The sequence below is a fragment of the Lepidochelys olivacea genome (genome assembly GCF_965140295.1).
Source record: "Lepidochelys olivacea isolate rLepOli2 genome assembly, chromosome: 8".
Classification (NCBI taxonomy): Eukaryota; Metazoa; Chordata; order Testudines; family Cheloniidae; genus Lepidochelys; species Lepidochelys olivacea.
This window is the reverse complement of record NC_140418.1, coordinates 91,552,600-91,566,234: the sequence shown is the minus strand read 5'-3', so window position 1 is coordinate 91,566,234 and position 13,635 is coordinate 91,552,600. Positions and strand designations below refer to the sequence as shown.

Sequence of the window (13,635 nt, the reverse complement as noted above, 5' to 3'; positions counted from 1 at the left end):
ATCATGAGTATGCACCTTGTCTTTCATTTGTGGCTATTTTTGAGCCTGATTCTGCTCTCATAGTGGTGTAAATCAGAAGAACCTCCATTGAAGCCAATGGAACTACAGTGGTTTAAAGTTGGTGTCAGATCAGAATGAGGCTCATGGACTCTAGTTGGTCTTGCACATTATTACACTGATTAATGGCCTAATTCATTCAAAAATATGTGCAACATTCACTTTACACTGCAGTCTACAGATTGCTTTTTCAGAAGATATGCACACTTTTCTGATTCATTAACTGCATTCAGGCCATACAGAACTGATCGCACTTCTCCATCATGTACCCAAAATGTGGACAAGTTCAGTCCATCAAACGAACCCAAAACATACATAGTAGCAGTCTAGGGTAAAGATATCAGCTGCCATGTTTAACTGACAGTTTAAAAGTTATACAATATTTGCTGAAATCTGTATCGTGCTGTTCAAGAACAATGAAGTGTCATAGCAACGATGCTGTCATATGGTGCGCTCAGTGGGGAAAAAATATTAACACAAAATGTTCACTTGGAACTTGTCAGGCCAGATTCATGCCTGATGAAATTCCAAAGGCTTCCCTGCAGTCCTAGCAAACATGGATTTGGCCACAATGCTTTGAAATAAAATGTTACTTGAAAAACATTTGGTGAGGATGTTCCAGGAGCATGACCTGAACTAGTAGCTTTGTGGTAAAGATTGAGCGAATGAGTTTTATTAATATAACATCATTCATCTTGAAGGATCCCGGTGTATTTTGTAACTTAAAGAATGTGCAGGGATCAAACTACCCATCAGTCAGATGCAACCATTTCTGGGAAAGCAGAGTCTGTTATATTATATTTCTGTCCTCAAATGTACATACTAGCATTAGATTCTATGGGCCATATTTTAAGCACCCACTCATGGACCAAATTTTAAAAGTCCTTGACTTCCATATGAGCACTCAGCAGTTCCCAGTGTGATGCTGGTTTTTTTGAAAAGCTGTCTGTATTTGCTGACCTTATTGAAGGAAGGGTCACAGAACAAAATGGAATAATTTTGCAACATACGGGCTCTATTATTTATTTTTATTACAGTGGGGCCTAGAAGCCCTAACTGAGATCAGGGTTCCTCTGTGCTAGGCACTATGTAATAAAAGAAAATCCATGCTCTGAAAGGTTACCAGCCCAAGGTCCCATACCCCCCAATTCCTTTTGTAACGGTGAATCAAGTCCCATGTAGTCAGAGTATCTATATTACAAAACCTGATCTCTACTGCAAGCACTTCCACCTTCTTCTAATACAGCATCTATTCCCTGTTTCTGGAGGCATCACAACAGAATGGATCAAACAGCAGTCTGCTCTGGTGTTGCAACACTAATTGTACATTTTATTTCCAAAGTCCAGATACCAATATAGCTACCAATCGACCTGGCAGAGAGGTGGAGTATCGCTGACAGGGCCCAGTTGTAAGGCAGCAGCACTGAACCTGAGACCTTTGGAGCTAAATGCATCAGCCTCTACTGCATGAGCTAAAAGCTACCTGCCTCTTAGCCAAGGCTATAGCAGACTCATCAATCTCTAGATAAAAACAACGAGGAGTCCGGTGGCACCTTAAAGACTAACAGATTTATTTGGGCATAAGCTTTTGTGGGTAAAAAAACCCACTTCTTCAGATGCATGGAGTGAAAATTACAGATGCAGGCATAAATATTTATGTAATTTTCACTCCATGTATCTGAATGAGAACTGTTTTAAGCTGGGCCACGAGCCGCACCATGCTGCTTGACCCTGCTCTGGCGCTCCGGCTGGGGCGCTGGGTCAGGGGCCACACCCCATGGCTCCCGGAAGCTGCGGCATGGCCCTGCTCCAGCTCCGACATGCTCCAATGGGAGCTGCAGGGGCAGTGCCTGCGGATGGGGCAGCATGCAGAGCCATCTGGCCGCGCCGCCGCGTAGGAGCCAGAGAAGGGGCCTCCAGGAGCCACTTGAGGCAAGCGCCGCTCAGAGCCTGCATCCCCTGAGCCTCTTCCCACGCCCCAACCCCCTGATCCCCCCACCCGCTCTCCAAACCCCTCAATCCCAGCCCAGAGCACCCTTCTGCACCCCAAACCTCTCATCCCCAGTCCCACCCCAGAGCCCGCACCTCCAGCTGGAACCTGCGCCCCTTCCTGCACCCCTGCCCCAGCCCTGATCCCCCTCCTGCCCTCCAAACTCCTTGGTCCCAGCCCAGAGCACCCTCCTACACCCCACACCCCCACTCCAGAGCCCACACTCCCTCCTGTACCCCAATCTTGTGAGCATTCATGGCCCGCCATACAATTTCTATTCCCCGATGTGGCCCTTGGGCCAAAAAGTTTGCCCACCCCTGCTCTAGATGGTCTAAGTGCCTCTAGAGGGGAACAGAACACCACACCAATCAGGCATGGTTACAGTGGCACTGAGTGATATCCACTACAGTACAAGGGACTGAATCTGATTTCACTTACACCGGTTTACACTTTGTGACTCAAGTGACTTCAGTGGAGTACTCCAGATTTACACCAGTGTATGTGAGATTGGGATCAGACCTGTATAAATTTTGTCTTAGTGCTATAACACATCACAGATTGAAAGTCTTGTTTTTAAGAAGGCAATTTATCACTGGGCTCACCAGGTCCTGGCAGGGCTGTGACTTGAAACCTATTACCAGTGAGAAAATATAATAAATCTTGTGATGAGAGAAATTGCACTGTACTCACTTTACTAACAAAAAACAAACAAACCAACCACCCTGGGCACAATTACTGCATAGTGACACAGAAGTGGGTCCCTGAGCCATGAACCCCAAGCCCCAGTGTCCCGCAGGGCAGAAGCCAGGAGCCCGAGCACCCCACAGAACAGAAGCCCTGAACTCTAGCACCATGCGGGGTTAAAGTTGGGAGCCTAGAGCCCCAGCCCCACGTGGGGCTAAAGCCCTGAGCTCCAATGCCCCACTGGGAGCCTGGAGCCCCAAAACTGGGAATCTGGAGCCCAAAGCCCCATGAGACTAAAGTCCAGAGCCCACAGAGAGGTAGAGTCTGGGTAAATTTGCACTCTGAGTATCTATGAGGATGGGTAGGAGTGGGAACCATATATTACATCCTGAGTACCCATGAGAGAGGGTTAGGGGTGGAACCTTAAATTGTGCAAGTAACATGAGCCTCAGTGCCCAGCAGGGCTAAAGCCTGGAACCCTAGTGCCCCACGGGGAGGAAAGGTCAAGCTCCCCCCCACACCACAGGGTTAAAGTTGGGAGTCCTGAGCCCCAGCATCCCATGGGGCAGAAGCTCCAAGCCCCACCACCCTGCAGGACTAAAGCGGGGACCCCTGATCCCCCGTGCCCCGCAGTTACCTGACCCTGTCAGGTAATTAAGCAAAACTTCTAGGTTTTGTCATTTTGAAAATAGCAATAGCAACATTTTCATGAATTTTTTTGCTAGTGCATGAGAACCTGAAAGTGAAAATGACTAGAAACAAAAATGAAAATGTCTAGTCTATTTTCCTTTTCCAAGATGAATGACATTTTAAAAAGGGAACTGGAAAAAACAATAAAAGCAAATTAAATTTTAAACATTTTTTTACTGGGCACACAGGCCAGGGGAGATATTTTCCTTTTAAATATATATATTTTAACCCGAGATGGCACTTTTATAATCTATGGAGTTTTCTTTACTCTTTGCAAATGTGAATAGGGTTGATTTGTTTAGTGCTTATACTGTTCTGGATGTTCTACCCCAGGGGTTCTCAATGTTTTTCTTCCTGAGGGCCCTCACAACATGCTATACAAATTCCAGGACCCAGCAAGGGGGGGAGAGAGACAGGGCTCCTGGATCCAGTTGCAGGGAGGCTGTCTCTGGGCTTCAATCGCAGGAGGGAGAGAGTCTCAGGGCTTCTGCCCTGCCGGGCTTGGGGGCTTCTGCTCCATGGGGCTAGGGGTTCAGGGCTTCTTTAGCCCCATTAGGCTGGGGGACTCGGGGCTTCTGCCCCTCCAGGTGCCAGAGTTTGGGGTTTGTGCCCCACAGGACACCAAGGCTCAGGGCTTTCAGCTTTAGCCCCGCGGGGCAGAGGGGCTCGGAGCTCCAGGTTTTAGCTCTGGGCTCCTGGCATTAGCAGCTCAGGGCTTCTGCCCCTCCGGGCACTGGGGCTTGGGGCTCCCGGCTTGTGCCCTGTGGGGTGCTGGGGCTCAGGGCTTGTGGATCCCCTGAAATGGGGGGCTGTGCCCCACCGTTTGAGAACTGCTGTTCCATGGTATACAGTGCTTGATTCGCTGGGTAAATGGGGGGAGTAACTCCACTGAAGCTAACGGGATAAAACCAGGGTGAGTGGAAAATCAAGCCCATTCCCTGCCCCAAGGACTTACAGTGTAACAAACAGTGGGGGGAGGGGGCTGGGTAGCAGTTAGCGGGGTTTTTCCTTCTCTTCTCTCCCCCTGCTATTGATAGGTTCGGGTTTTGTGGCCTTCAGGGCCGGAATGACTCCCACATGGACGATGATCAGCAAAGTTCCTGGCCGGTGCAGCTCGGATGGTAACTCACCCCCCGCTAGCTTGGCTTCCTTGGACTGGACAAGCCCTGGGCAGCCCTGGGGCCAGGAGGAACGCGATGTCACAAAGCGGGGAAGAAAGGAGGAGGGAGACTCTCACCGGGAAACAAACGACCCTGGCTCCGCAAAAGCACCCGGCCCAGCCGACTCCAGCCGGGTCCCTTCTCAGGGCGGCGCGAGCAGCCGCCTGCCTGGTTCCCGACGCCTCGTGTCCTGCAATCGCATTTCCGCGCTGCCCCAGCCGGCTGCTGTTTCCAGCTGTGGGGGGTGAGGAGGCAGATCTCCCCCCCCCCCCCCCGCCACAAGAGATGGCAGAACCGCCTGCAGCAAACAGCTGGCATCTAACTGCTAGTCAAGCACCGGGCTGCCCGGCTGGGCTCGGCTCGGCTCAGCTCAGCAGCTGCTATGAACCTAACCGTGCCCGATCCCTCCCCCTCCCCGACTGCAGCTCTGGGGCTGGGCAGTCCCGCGACGGGCGATCGGGTCCCGGAGCGCTCCCCGGCCGGAGGGGCAGAGATAGATGCTCATGGAGCCCTTTGGCTCTTTTGTGGCCCCCCCACCCCACCCAGGCGCCCCCGCCCCAGCCCTGCCCAGCCCAGCCCTGCACTCCCGGAGACAAAGGCGGCTCCGCCGCGGAGGGCGAGCGGCGCGCTGACAAAGGAGCGAAGTTTCTTTACCTTGGGAGGTGTCTTTAGTTCCTGCCCGGCTCGCCCGGCTCCCGCAGCTGCTCTCAGTCCGCCTCTGGGCTGGCAGCCCCTTCCCCCCTCCCCCCCCCGCCGCCCTGGGCTGCGTGGGCTGCGGCTCCCCGCCTCCCGCTGCCAGCTGCCCGGGGCTGAGCCGGGGGGATGCTCCCGCAGACAGCCCGGCGGGCAGATGCAAGGCTCGGTGCCTTCCCCGAGACTTTCTGAGCCTCCCTCGCTGCCTGGAAAGCCGGCCCGCCCGCCCAGCGCCCTCGAGCCTCTGGCGGGTGGAGAGCTTCGCCCCTCGCGAGTTCAGCGCGGCCTCAGCATCTCGTGCCACCCTCCCGCCTATCTCGGGGCTTGACAGTGTCGGGGAAAGAAAACGGAAGAGAAAGGGCTTCAGATACTGGATTCGCTGGGTAACGACTGGACTCCTCACACCTCGTCCTGACCGAGTGCTTTGCCCTTTCCAAGCCTTGTGCTGCTCATCCATCAACCCTGTAACCCCCCCCCCCCCACACACACACCCCTTTATGGTTTATAGAGGTATTAATAAGAAGAAGATGGAAATCTGTGGTGTGTTTTCTACCAAATCCTGCGGGGGGAGGGCCTCCAGCACTTTCGGAGGTCTTTAAGGTCCAGGCCCGCGGTCTCATACAGCGCTCACCACTTGGCTAGCTCCAAGGAGCCCGCTTCGGCTTTCGGGCTGGTCTAAAGTAAGGGCCCTGGAACCACGGTGTATTTGAATCTTCCTAGTGGAGTCCAGCACTGAGCAATGGCACTGAATTCAGCAGTGACAGAAGCAGTGGTGTGTATTACACATGAGGTGTAAGTGGGTTAAAGTAATAATAAGACTTCAGCCTTATACAGTACAGTGCTCTCTTCATCCATTCATCCCAAAGTGGGTTAGGAAAGAAATTGAGCGTCACTCCTTATTGACATTGTCAGAGGGGGAAGCTGAGGCCTTGCCTAAATTCACACAGGAGCAGAGGCAAGAACAGACCCTGGCCCTCCTAATTTCCAGCCCCCTGTCTTACCCACAGGTCCCCACTCCCACTGGCACCCCTATGCCATTCAGTGAGTGTGCAAAAAGAACGGTTATACTGTAGTTTTGTTTTGTTGCAGTTCTCTGGAAGCACATCTAATCCTGTTTGCACATGTAAAAGCAAGATGCCACTGGGAATGAATGTCCATGCCCAAACTGGCTTGTTAATTGCTGTTTGGCATCCTTAAGCTTCTTCTTCCTTTGTACACATCGCAATATCTAGATTGGTTTCAGAGTAGCAGCCGGGTTAGTCTGTATTCGCAAAAAGAAAAGGAGTACTTGTGGCACCTTAGAGACTAACCAATTTATTTGAGCATAAACTTTCGTGAGCTACAGCTTACTTCATCGGATATGTTCAGTCATCTAACTGCTACATCGTTGAGGGTAGCAAGGTATTGCTTTCCACCCTCTAATCTAATGGAGCACTCCTCCACCACATGTTTGACCGTTTGCATCACTGCCCTGCAGTCACACTGTGAAAGATTGGACTAAGCCAAATTTCTTCACTGTGGCAGCTGCTCTGGCTGTTTCAATCAGCAGCCTATTAACCCAAGTCCAGGATCTGCATCCCAGGTTGCAAACAGGTGGATGTAAGTTAGGGCTTCTGAAATTCATTAGCATGCTGGTCTCTCTATCCCAGAATTGCTACAAGGACATAGCTGTTGGCCTTGTTATGCTGTTATTCACCTAAGACTGGCACTGGGCCAGCAGTCCTGGACGTGAGGGCATGAATGGCTGCTGCAAAAGGATGTCACAAAGTCAGTCATAGCAAATCAGCAGGAACTGCAGGTGTAGGTGTTTTCTTCTGGAGGCAAACAGATTTTCTTGGAGGACGTGTCCGCTGCTTGTTTGCATCTATTAGAACCATTGTGAGTCTTGGGTGCAGCAAGTTGTTTTAATCTGCCATAGTCCTCCATGCAGTTTTAAGGGTGATGGTGTCTCATAGAAGTTTGCGGGGAATGATATGAGCCAACACTTATAAATTAGATGGTAATGAGGGGTAATAAGGCAACTACTAATGATAAGGGTGGCTGTGTTCGGCTTTGAATCAACTAGATGTGTGTACCGATTTCTGCCCCTAACTACTGAGTGATATTCCATTGGAGCATCAGGACTGAGGTTTGTAAAGCATTTGCCTCAGCTCCCCAGGAGGTTCCTGCTAGCATCTGGATCAAGGCAGTGTGGGAGGTGGACATTGTGTTCTAGATGGGACTGGTATGCTAGACTGCGGCCCAGTTTGACTCCTAAATAAGTGAGAAATGGCTGGAAAGGGGGTGGACAATCCTCAGTGCAGACTGTAAGGGATGGATTGGCCAGACAATTGTTTAGATGAAAGGTTGTGTGGCAAATGTCTGAGACTCACTTAATGTAAGTTTCCACTGACAAAGGTAAGCAGACAGAGCATTCATGTCCTGACTGGGTGACCCTTTAATATTATATAGATCATCACCCACGTCAGCAAGACAGACACGATCCACGTATATGCACTTATCGGCTGTAGTTGTTAGTAGGTCATAAATCTATGTGTTGAAAAGGAGATTAGCTAGAAAGGAAAATGTTACAGAGATGCCTAAGCAGGCTGAGTTTATCTCCAATTTACTAGATAATGCTCCAGTTTGTTATCTTTTCTTTGGTGAACCTCACCATGGGCTTACAGGGGATAGTCTGCAACAACTCGGCAGTTGCTTGGTGACCAGCTGGGACAGTCCAGACTTGTCTTTAGATCTAAAATTGCCTGCAGGCACTTCATTCTGGTTTTGTAAATGATACTTCAGTTGGCCTTGATTGTACAGTGCCATTTTCAATCCTACATTGAACTGCTTCTGACTTTTTGAAATAGCATCATGCCAAGGTATGATACAGAGGCCCATTGGTGCCCGTTGGCAAAGAGTTCACTGTTCTTTACAAGCAACTTACGTCTCAGATCTGACAAAGCCACTACATCTAATATAATAACAGGTTTCAGAGTAGCAGCCGTGTTAGTCTGTATTTGCAAAAAGAAAAGGAGTACTTGTGGCACCTTAGAGACTAACCAACTTATTTGAGCATAAGCTTTCGTGAGCTATAGCTCACTTCATTGGATGCATCAAGGTGGGCCATTTCCAGCACAAATCCAGCTGGAAATGGCCCACCTTGATTATCATACACATTGTAAGGAGAGTGATCACTTTACATAAGCTATTACCAGCAGGAGAGTGGGGTGGGGAGAGAGAAACCCTTTCGTAATGATAAACACCCATTTTTTCATGATATGTGTGTATAAAAACAAATATCTTCTGTATTTTCCACAGTATACATCAGATGAAGTGAGCTGTAGCTCACGAAAGCTTATGCTCAAATAAATTGGTTAGTCTCTAAGGTGCCACAAGTACTCCTTTTCTTTTTTCAGTCATATGTTGTCTCCTGGACATATAATGCAATGGGAATTGATATTAACAAATAAGGATGCCAGTGGCTCTGATAACAAGGCAATAATGCATCTGAATGAACAACCAATTAGACTAAAACCCTCAGTAGCTTATTCAGAGAAGGGAAAGGTATCGACAGCAGACATATTGGCTTCCATGCTTTTTTCTCACCATTATTTGAGTAATACAGAAACAGTATGAGAGATTTTGAACTTCATGGAAAATAATAAAATTGGTCAAACTCAGGGAATAAATTTGATAGGAAACTATGGAAAAGGTAATGTTAATCAAGGCAGATGGAAGAAGCAATGGGATAGTGGTATTTTTAAAGTGGAAATATATTGCCTTGGACTGTTGGAAGGTAATATACCTCTAGATGACCGTAACCCATTATAGGGAACCTCTGTGTTTTTGTACTCATGTCCTGTCATTGTCCACAGATCTGGGAAACAGAGAAATTGGAATTGGTCCGTTAAGATTTTTCCCTCTCAACATCCAGAGCTGGAAAAAGGTGAGCAGATTGAGCTCTTGAAATACAAAGTGGGCCACATTCTTGGCATACCTACACGCTTCCTCCTTTACACCCATTTAGACCTTGATTCATTGAAATCTGTAAGAATCTTGTCTTTCTGCTGACTTCAGTAGACTTACATTCAGATACATAAAGAAGTAAAGAAATTAGTTAACAGAATTGTGTTTCTTTGGGATGCTTCTGCGATGTCAGAGCCTAGTACAGCAATGTAATACAGCCAACCTTTGGCCTTTCGACTAAGAGACCAGTCTCTCTGGAATCAGTGAAACCAGCTTGCTAATTCCAGAGTTGCACCTGCTTATGCAAAAAGTTAATTAGGCCCCCTGTCTAGCAGGGCAGAAACAACCCTGCTGCTCAGAGCCACCAGCCACTATCACAGAAATAGAAAGGAAAAAGAAAAATGAGGATGGTTTAGAAATGCAGCTAACGCGAGAAATAAAGAAAAACAAAGTGTGACCCGTTCTGTATATTAAAACCTGTCAACATTTAAAAGAAGACTCCTGTTGGGCTAAGTTTTCATAAAGGCAACCCTCGCCGCAGCAGTAAGCAGCCCTCCTTTCTAACTGATGTGTAAATAGAATTCATCAGAGCTCTACATTTGGCTGACCATCAGGATATTCAGCAAATCGACTATGTGGGGAGCTGGGTTAAAAGTCCAAAGGTGGGTGGATGCGTCATTAACAGAGAGAAACTGCTTTGAATGCTGTGAGCTGTAGCTCATGAAAGCTTATGCTCAAATAAATTGGTTAGTCTCTAAGGTGCCACAAGTACTCCTTTTCTTTTTGCGAATACAGACTAACACGGCTGTTACTCTGAAACCTGTCACTGTAATGAAATTACCTTTCAAGACTCCAAGGACATAAAGAAATTAGTTGTGTTTAGTGACCTTATGCTGCGGTTTTTATTCTTCTTATTTTGATACATGTACAGCTAGACTCTGACCTCTGTCTCATTCTGAGTGCTCTCTGTCTGCCTCTATCTCTCTCTTCCGCTCTATGACCTCTGAAGCAGTGCTTCTCAAGCTATCTGATGTGGGGGACCGGCAATTTTTTTTCCCAACGTGCGTGCAGACCGGCCTCCGATGGCTCGCGGACCGGGTCCGCGGACCACCACTTTGAGTAGCACTGGTCTAAAGTGTTCGGTCATATTAAGACTTTCAAAGTTCCTTGCACAGTCAAAAGAAGAAATTCTATACTTAAAACCTGTTAACTACAAACCAAACACAGGCCACCAGGCGGTTGCATATATTCTGCCATTGTCCCTTGGGCCAGGTGTTGGCCAATTGCAATCTTGGATAGGAGACTGCTAAGGAAAACATAGATGCTGCAGTGATGGTAAAACATCCCACAGCACTTTAAAAGGAAAAGAAGTGTTAATCTAAACTGAAGCTAATTTCCAATTTGGGTAATTATATGTTGCCTACACTAACCACACTACTAATCTGCAGTATTCCACCCCGGTGGAGCATGGAATTTCCCTGGAAGTTGAACAAAGAGAATGAGATGTTAGCACAGCCTGTTAAAAACATGGAGGGACTCAGAGAGAGGGAGAACAAAAGGGACAGACTTTAGGAGGAAGTTAGGGCATGTTGTCTGAGGGAACAAGTGAAGCTGAAGGAAACTGACTGTAGAGGTCAGAGAGAGACTCCATGATTCAGAGAAGTCATGAACTGGAGAAGTGTAGGGTTGCCAGGCATCCAGTTTTCGACTGGAACACCGGATTGAAAAGGGATCCTGGTGGTTCTGGTCAGCATTGCTGACCGGGCCATTAAAAGTTGGGTTGGCGGTGTAGCGGGGCTAAGGCAGGAAGCGGCTGGAAGCGGCTGGCGTGTCCCTGTGGCTCCTAGGCAGAGGGGCTAAGGCAGGAAGCGTCTGGAAGCGGCTGGTGTGTCCCTGCGGCTCCTAGGCAGAGGGGCAATCGGGGAAGCTCCGCGCACTGCCCCCACCCCCAAGTGCTGGTTCCTGTCTGGGAACCGCAGCCAATTGGGGCCAATGGAAGCTGTGGGGGCAGCACCTACGGGCATGGGCAGCACACGGAGGCCCCTGGCTCCTCCACCTATGAGGCGGACATTCCAGGAGCCATGGAGCCAGGGCAGGCAGGACCTTAGCCCTGCTGCGCCGCTGACCGGGAGCCACCAGAGGTAAGTGCCACCCAGCTGGAGCCTGCATCCTGATCCCCCTCCTTCACCCCAACCCCCTGCCCCAGGTCAGAATCTCCTCCTGCACGCTAACTCCCTCTCACAGCCCACACCCCAACCCACTGCCCCAGGCCCGAGCCCCCTCCCGCAGCCTACACCCCACACCCCCTCCCGCATCCCAACCCCCTGAGTCCATCCCACACCCAAACTCCCTCTCAGAGCCAGCACCCCCTCCTTCACCCCAACTCCCTGCCCCAGGTCAGAATCTCCTCCTGCACGCTAACTCCCTCTCAAAGCCCACACCCCAACCCCCTGCCCCAGCCCTGAGTCCCCTCCCACAGCCTACACCCCACACTCCCTTCCGCATCCCAACCCCCTGTTCCAGCCCTGAGCCCATCCCACACCCAAACTCCCTCCCAGAGCCAGCACCCCCTCCTTCACCCCAACCCCCTACCCCAGCCCTGAACCCCCCCTGCACCTCAAACCCCCCATCCCTGGCCCCACCCCAGAGTCCGTACCCCCTCCCTCACCCCGACCCCATGCCCCAGCCCAGTGAAAGTAAGTGAGGCTGCGGGAGAGCAAGTGATGGAGGGATGGGGGATGGAGTGAATGGGGGCAGGGCCTAGGAGAAGGGGCGGGCCAGGGGCGGGGCCTCACGGCAGAGGTGGTCGGTTTTGTGCAATTAGAAAGTTGGCAACCCTAGAGAAGTGCGACCCAGCTAAGTGCACCTGGATCCTTAAAGGACACTGTCCAAATCATGCTCCAGAATGGTGAGGAAACTTGGCCCGGTATTTGTAAACAGGCATGTAGTGAAATGGTTCTCAAGAGATTAACTGGGTTACTCATAGTATTACTTCCTTACTTCCTGTTTAGGTAGTGGGTTCCCCCACACTCTTTTTGTTATGTAGTTTAATAAAACAGCACATTCCCATCATGCAGTACTGTGTTTCTTGTGTACTGAACAGTCCCTTTACAAAAGGTGTTTCTTGTTTTGCTTAGATCAATATACCTCTTGTGCTATCTAATGAGTAATTGTTTTAGAAACCCTATGCAAATCTTGGGACTATTTGTCTTAACTATCATGTGAACCTGAAGAGCTAAACTGTATGTAGTATCTTACTGAGGAGTAGGCCGGTTTCAAGATAGTTCTTGAAGAGTTTATATGCAAAAATGAGGTAATAACTTTCTACTGCTTGGTCTGACTGCAGCCTGCTGCTGCCCTGTCCTGGGCATCTTTGTTTCTGCCCCAGCAGGCAGTGTGTCTCAGGAAATCAAAGTCTGCAGAGTGTACAGGAACTGTGGCATCTCTCTACTTCCTGGAGGACTTACTCTACAGTACGTTTTCCTTTTTTTAGATCCCTTTTTTTAGCTTCCCGACTTAGCTAAAACACCATTAAACTGTCAAACTATTACAAATACAACAACTGACTTAAACACAACCCAAACATGTCTCAATCAGTCTCTTAAGGCATTTCAGCAACCTTCCGAATCTGCAGTATTGCAAACCTTTTTTTGTCTGAAACACACTATTCATTCACATAGTCAATAACAGGGTCAGTTTGTAGATTGCTTTCCGCTTGTATGTCTGCTCTCACTTCACTTGTCTTGGCTAAGTCAGGTATCTTGAGCATAGGGTGACCAGATGTCCCAATTTTATAGGGACAGTCCCGATATTTGGGGCTTTTTTTTTATATTGGCTCCAATTACCCCCCACCCCCGGCCCGATTTTTCACACTTGCTAACTGGTCACCCTAGTTGAGCAGATGCTTACAATTCCGTCATAAGATTTTGCCTTCATCTGCGATCACCAACTATGAGCAAGGTACCTCTTCTTTGAACACTGTAGCTTTCACTGGCTAGTGTCAAATGCTCACTGAGTCTTTGTTTTTGACTGTGGAAGATGTCCTGCTCCTTTACTGTAATATGTTGTCTGACTATACTTACCCAGTCTTTTTCTTACTACCACACCCTCATCAGTCATCCTTTGTTTTTTGGTAACCAAGCATTTATATGTAGGCTTGGGAGATTTATATCAGTAAATGTCTATTTCACTGGACACACACAAACTGATGAAAGAATATTTCCATTAATAATTATCCAAATAAACAGATAGACAAAGTGGGTAAAATGCTGCTTGAGAACTTATTAAAGGTTGATTTAGAAATATTTATTTGTATATTTTGACATGTGATGTTGACAATTTGTGCTTTAATGGTTATAAAGCTTTAACTTTTTGAATTGCAACATCTCGTGCCATTAATTGTTGTCTGATTCC

General features: G+C 48.7%; 1 protein-coding gene across 5 annotated transcripts in view; it reads right to left on the bottom strand.

Annotated features, from left to right (window-relative positions):
- The window catches only part of KANK4 (KN motif and ankyrin repeat domains 4), a 56,279-nt gene extending 50,958 nt beyond the window's left edge, over positions 1–5,321 (bottom strand). For 2 of the 5 annotated variants that reach the window (XM_084636852.1, XM_084636858.1), the window contains exon 1: positions 4,659–5,021. The gene's annotated coding sequence lies outside the window, so the exon portion shown is untranslated. Of the gene's footprint in view, positions 1–4,376; positions 4,395–4,658; positions 5,022–5,235 lie in introns of those variants that run through there. The other 3 variants (XM_084636851.1, XM_084636855.1, XM_084636854.1) reach the window with 3 other exon arrangements.
- Positions 5,322–13,635: the final 8,314 nt, after the last annotated feature.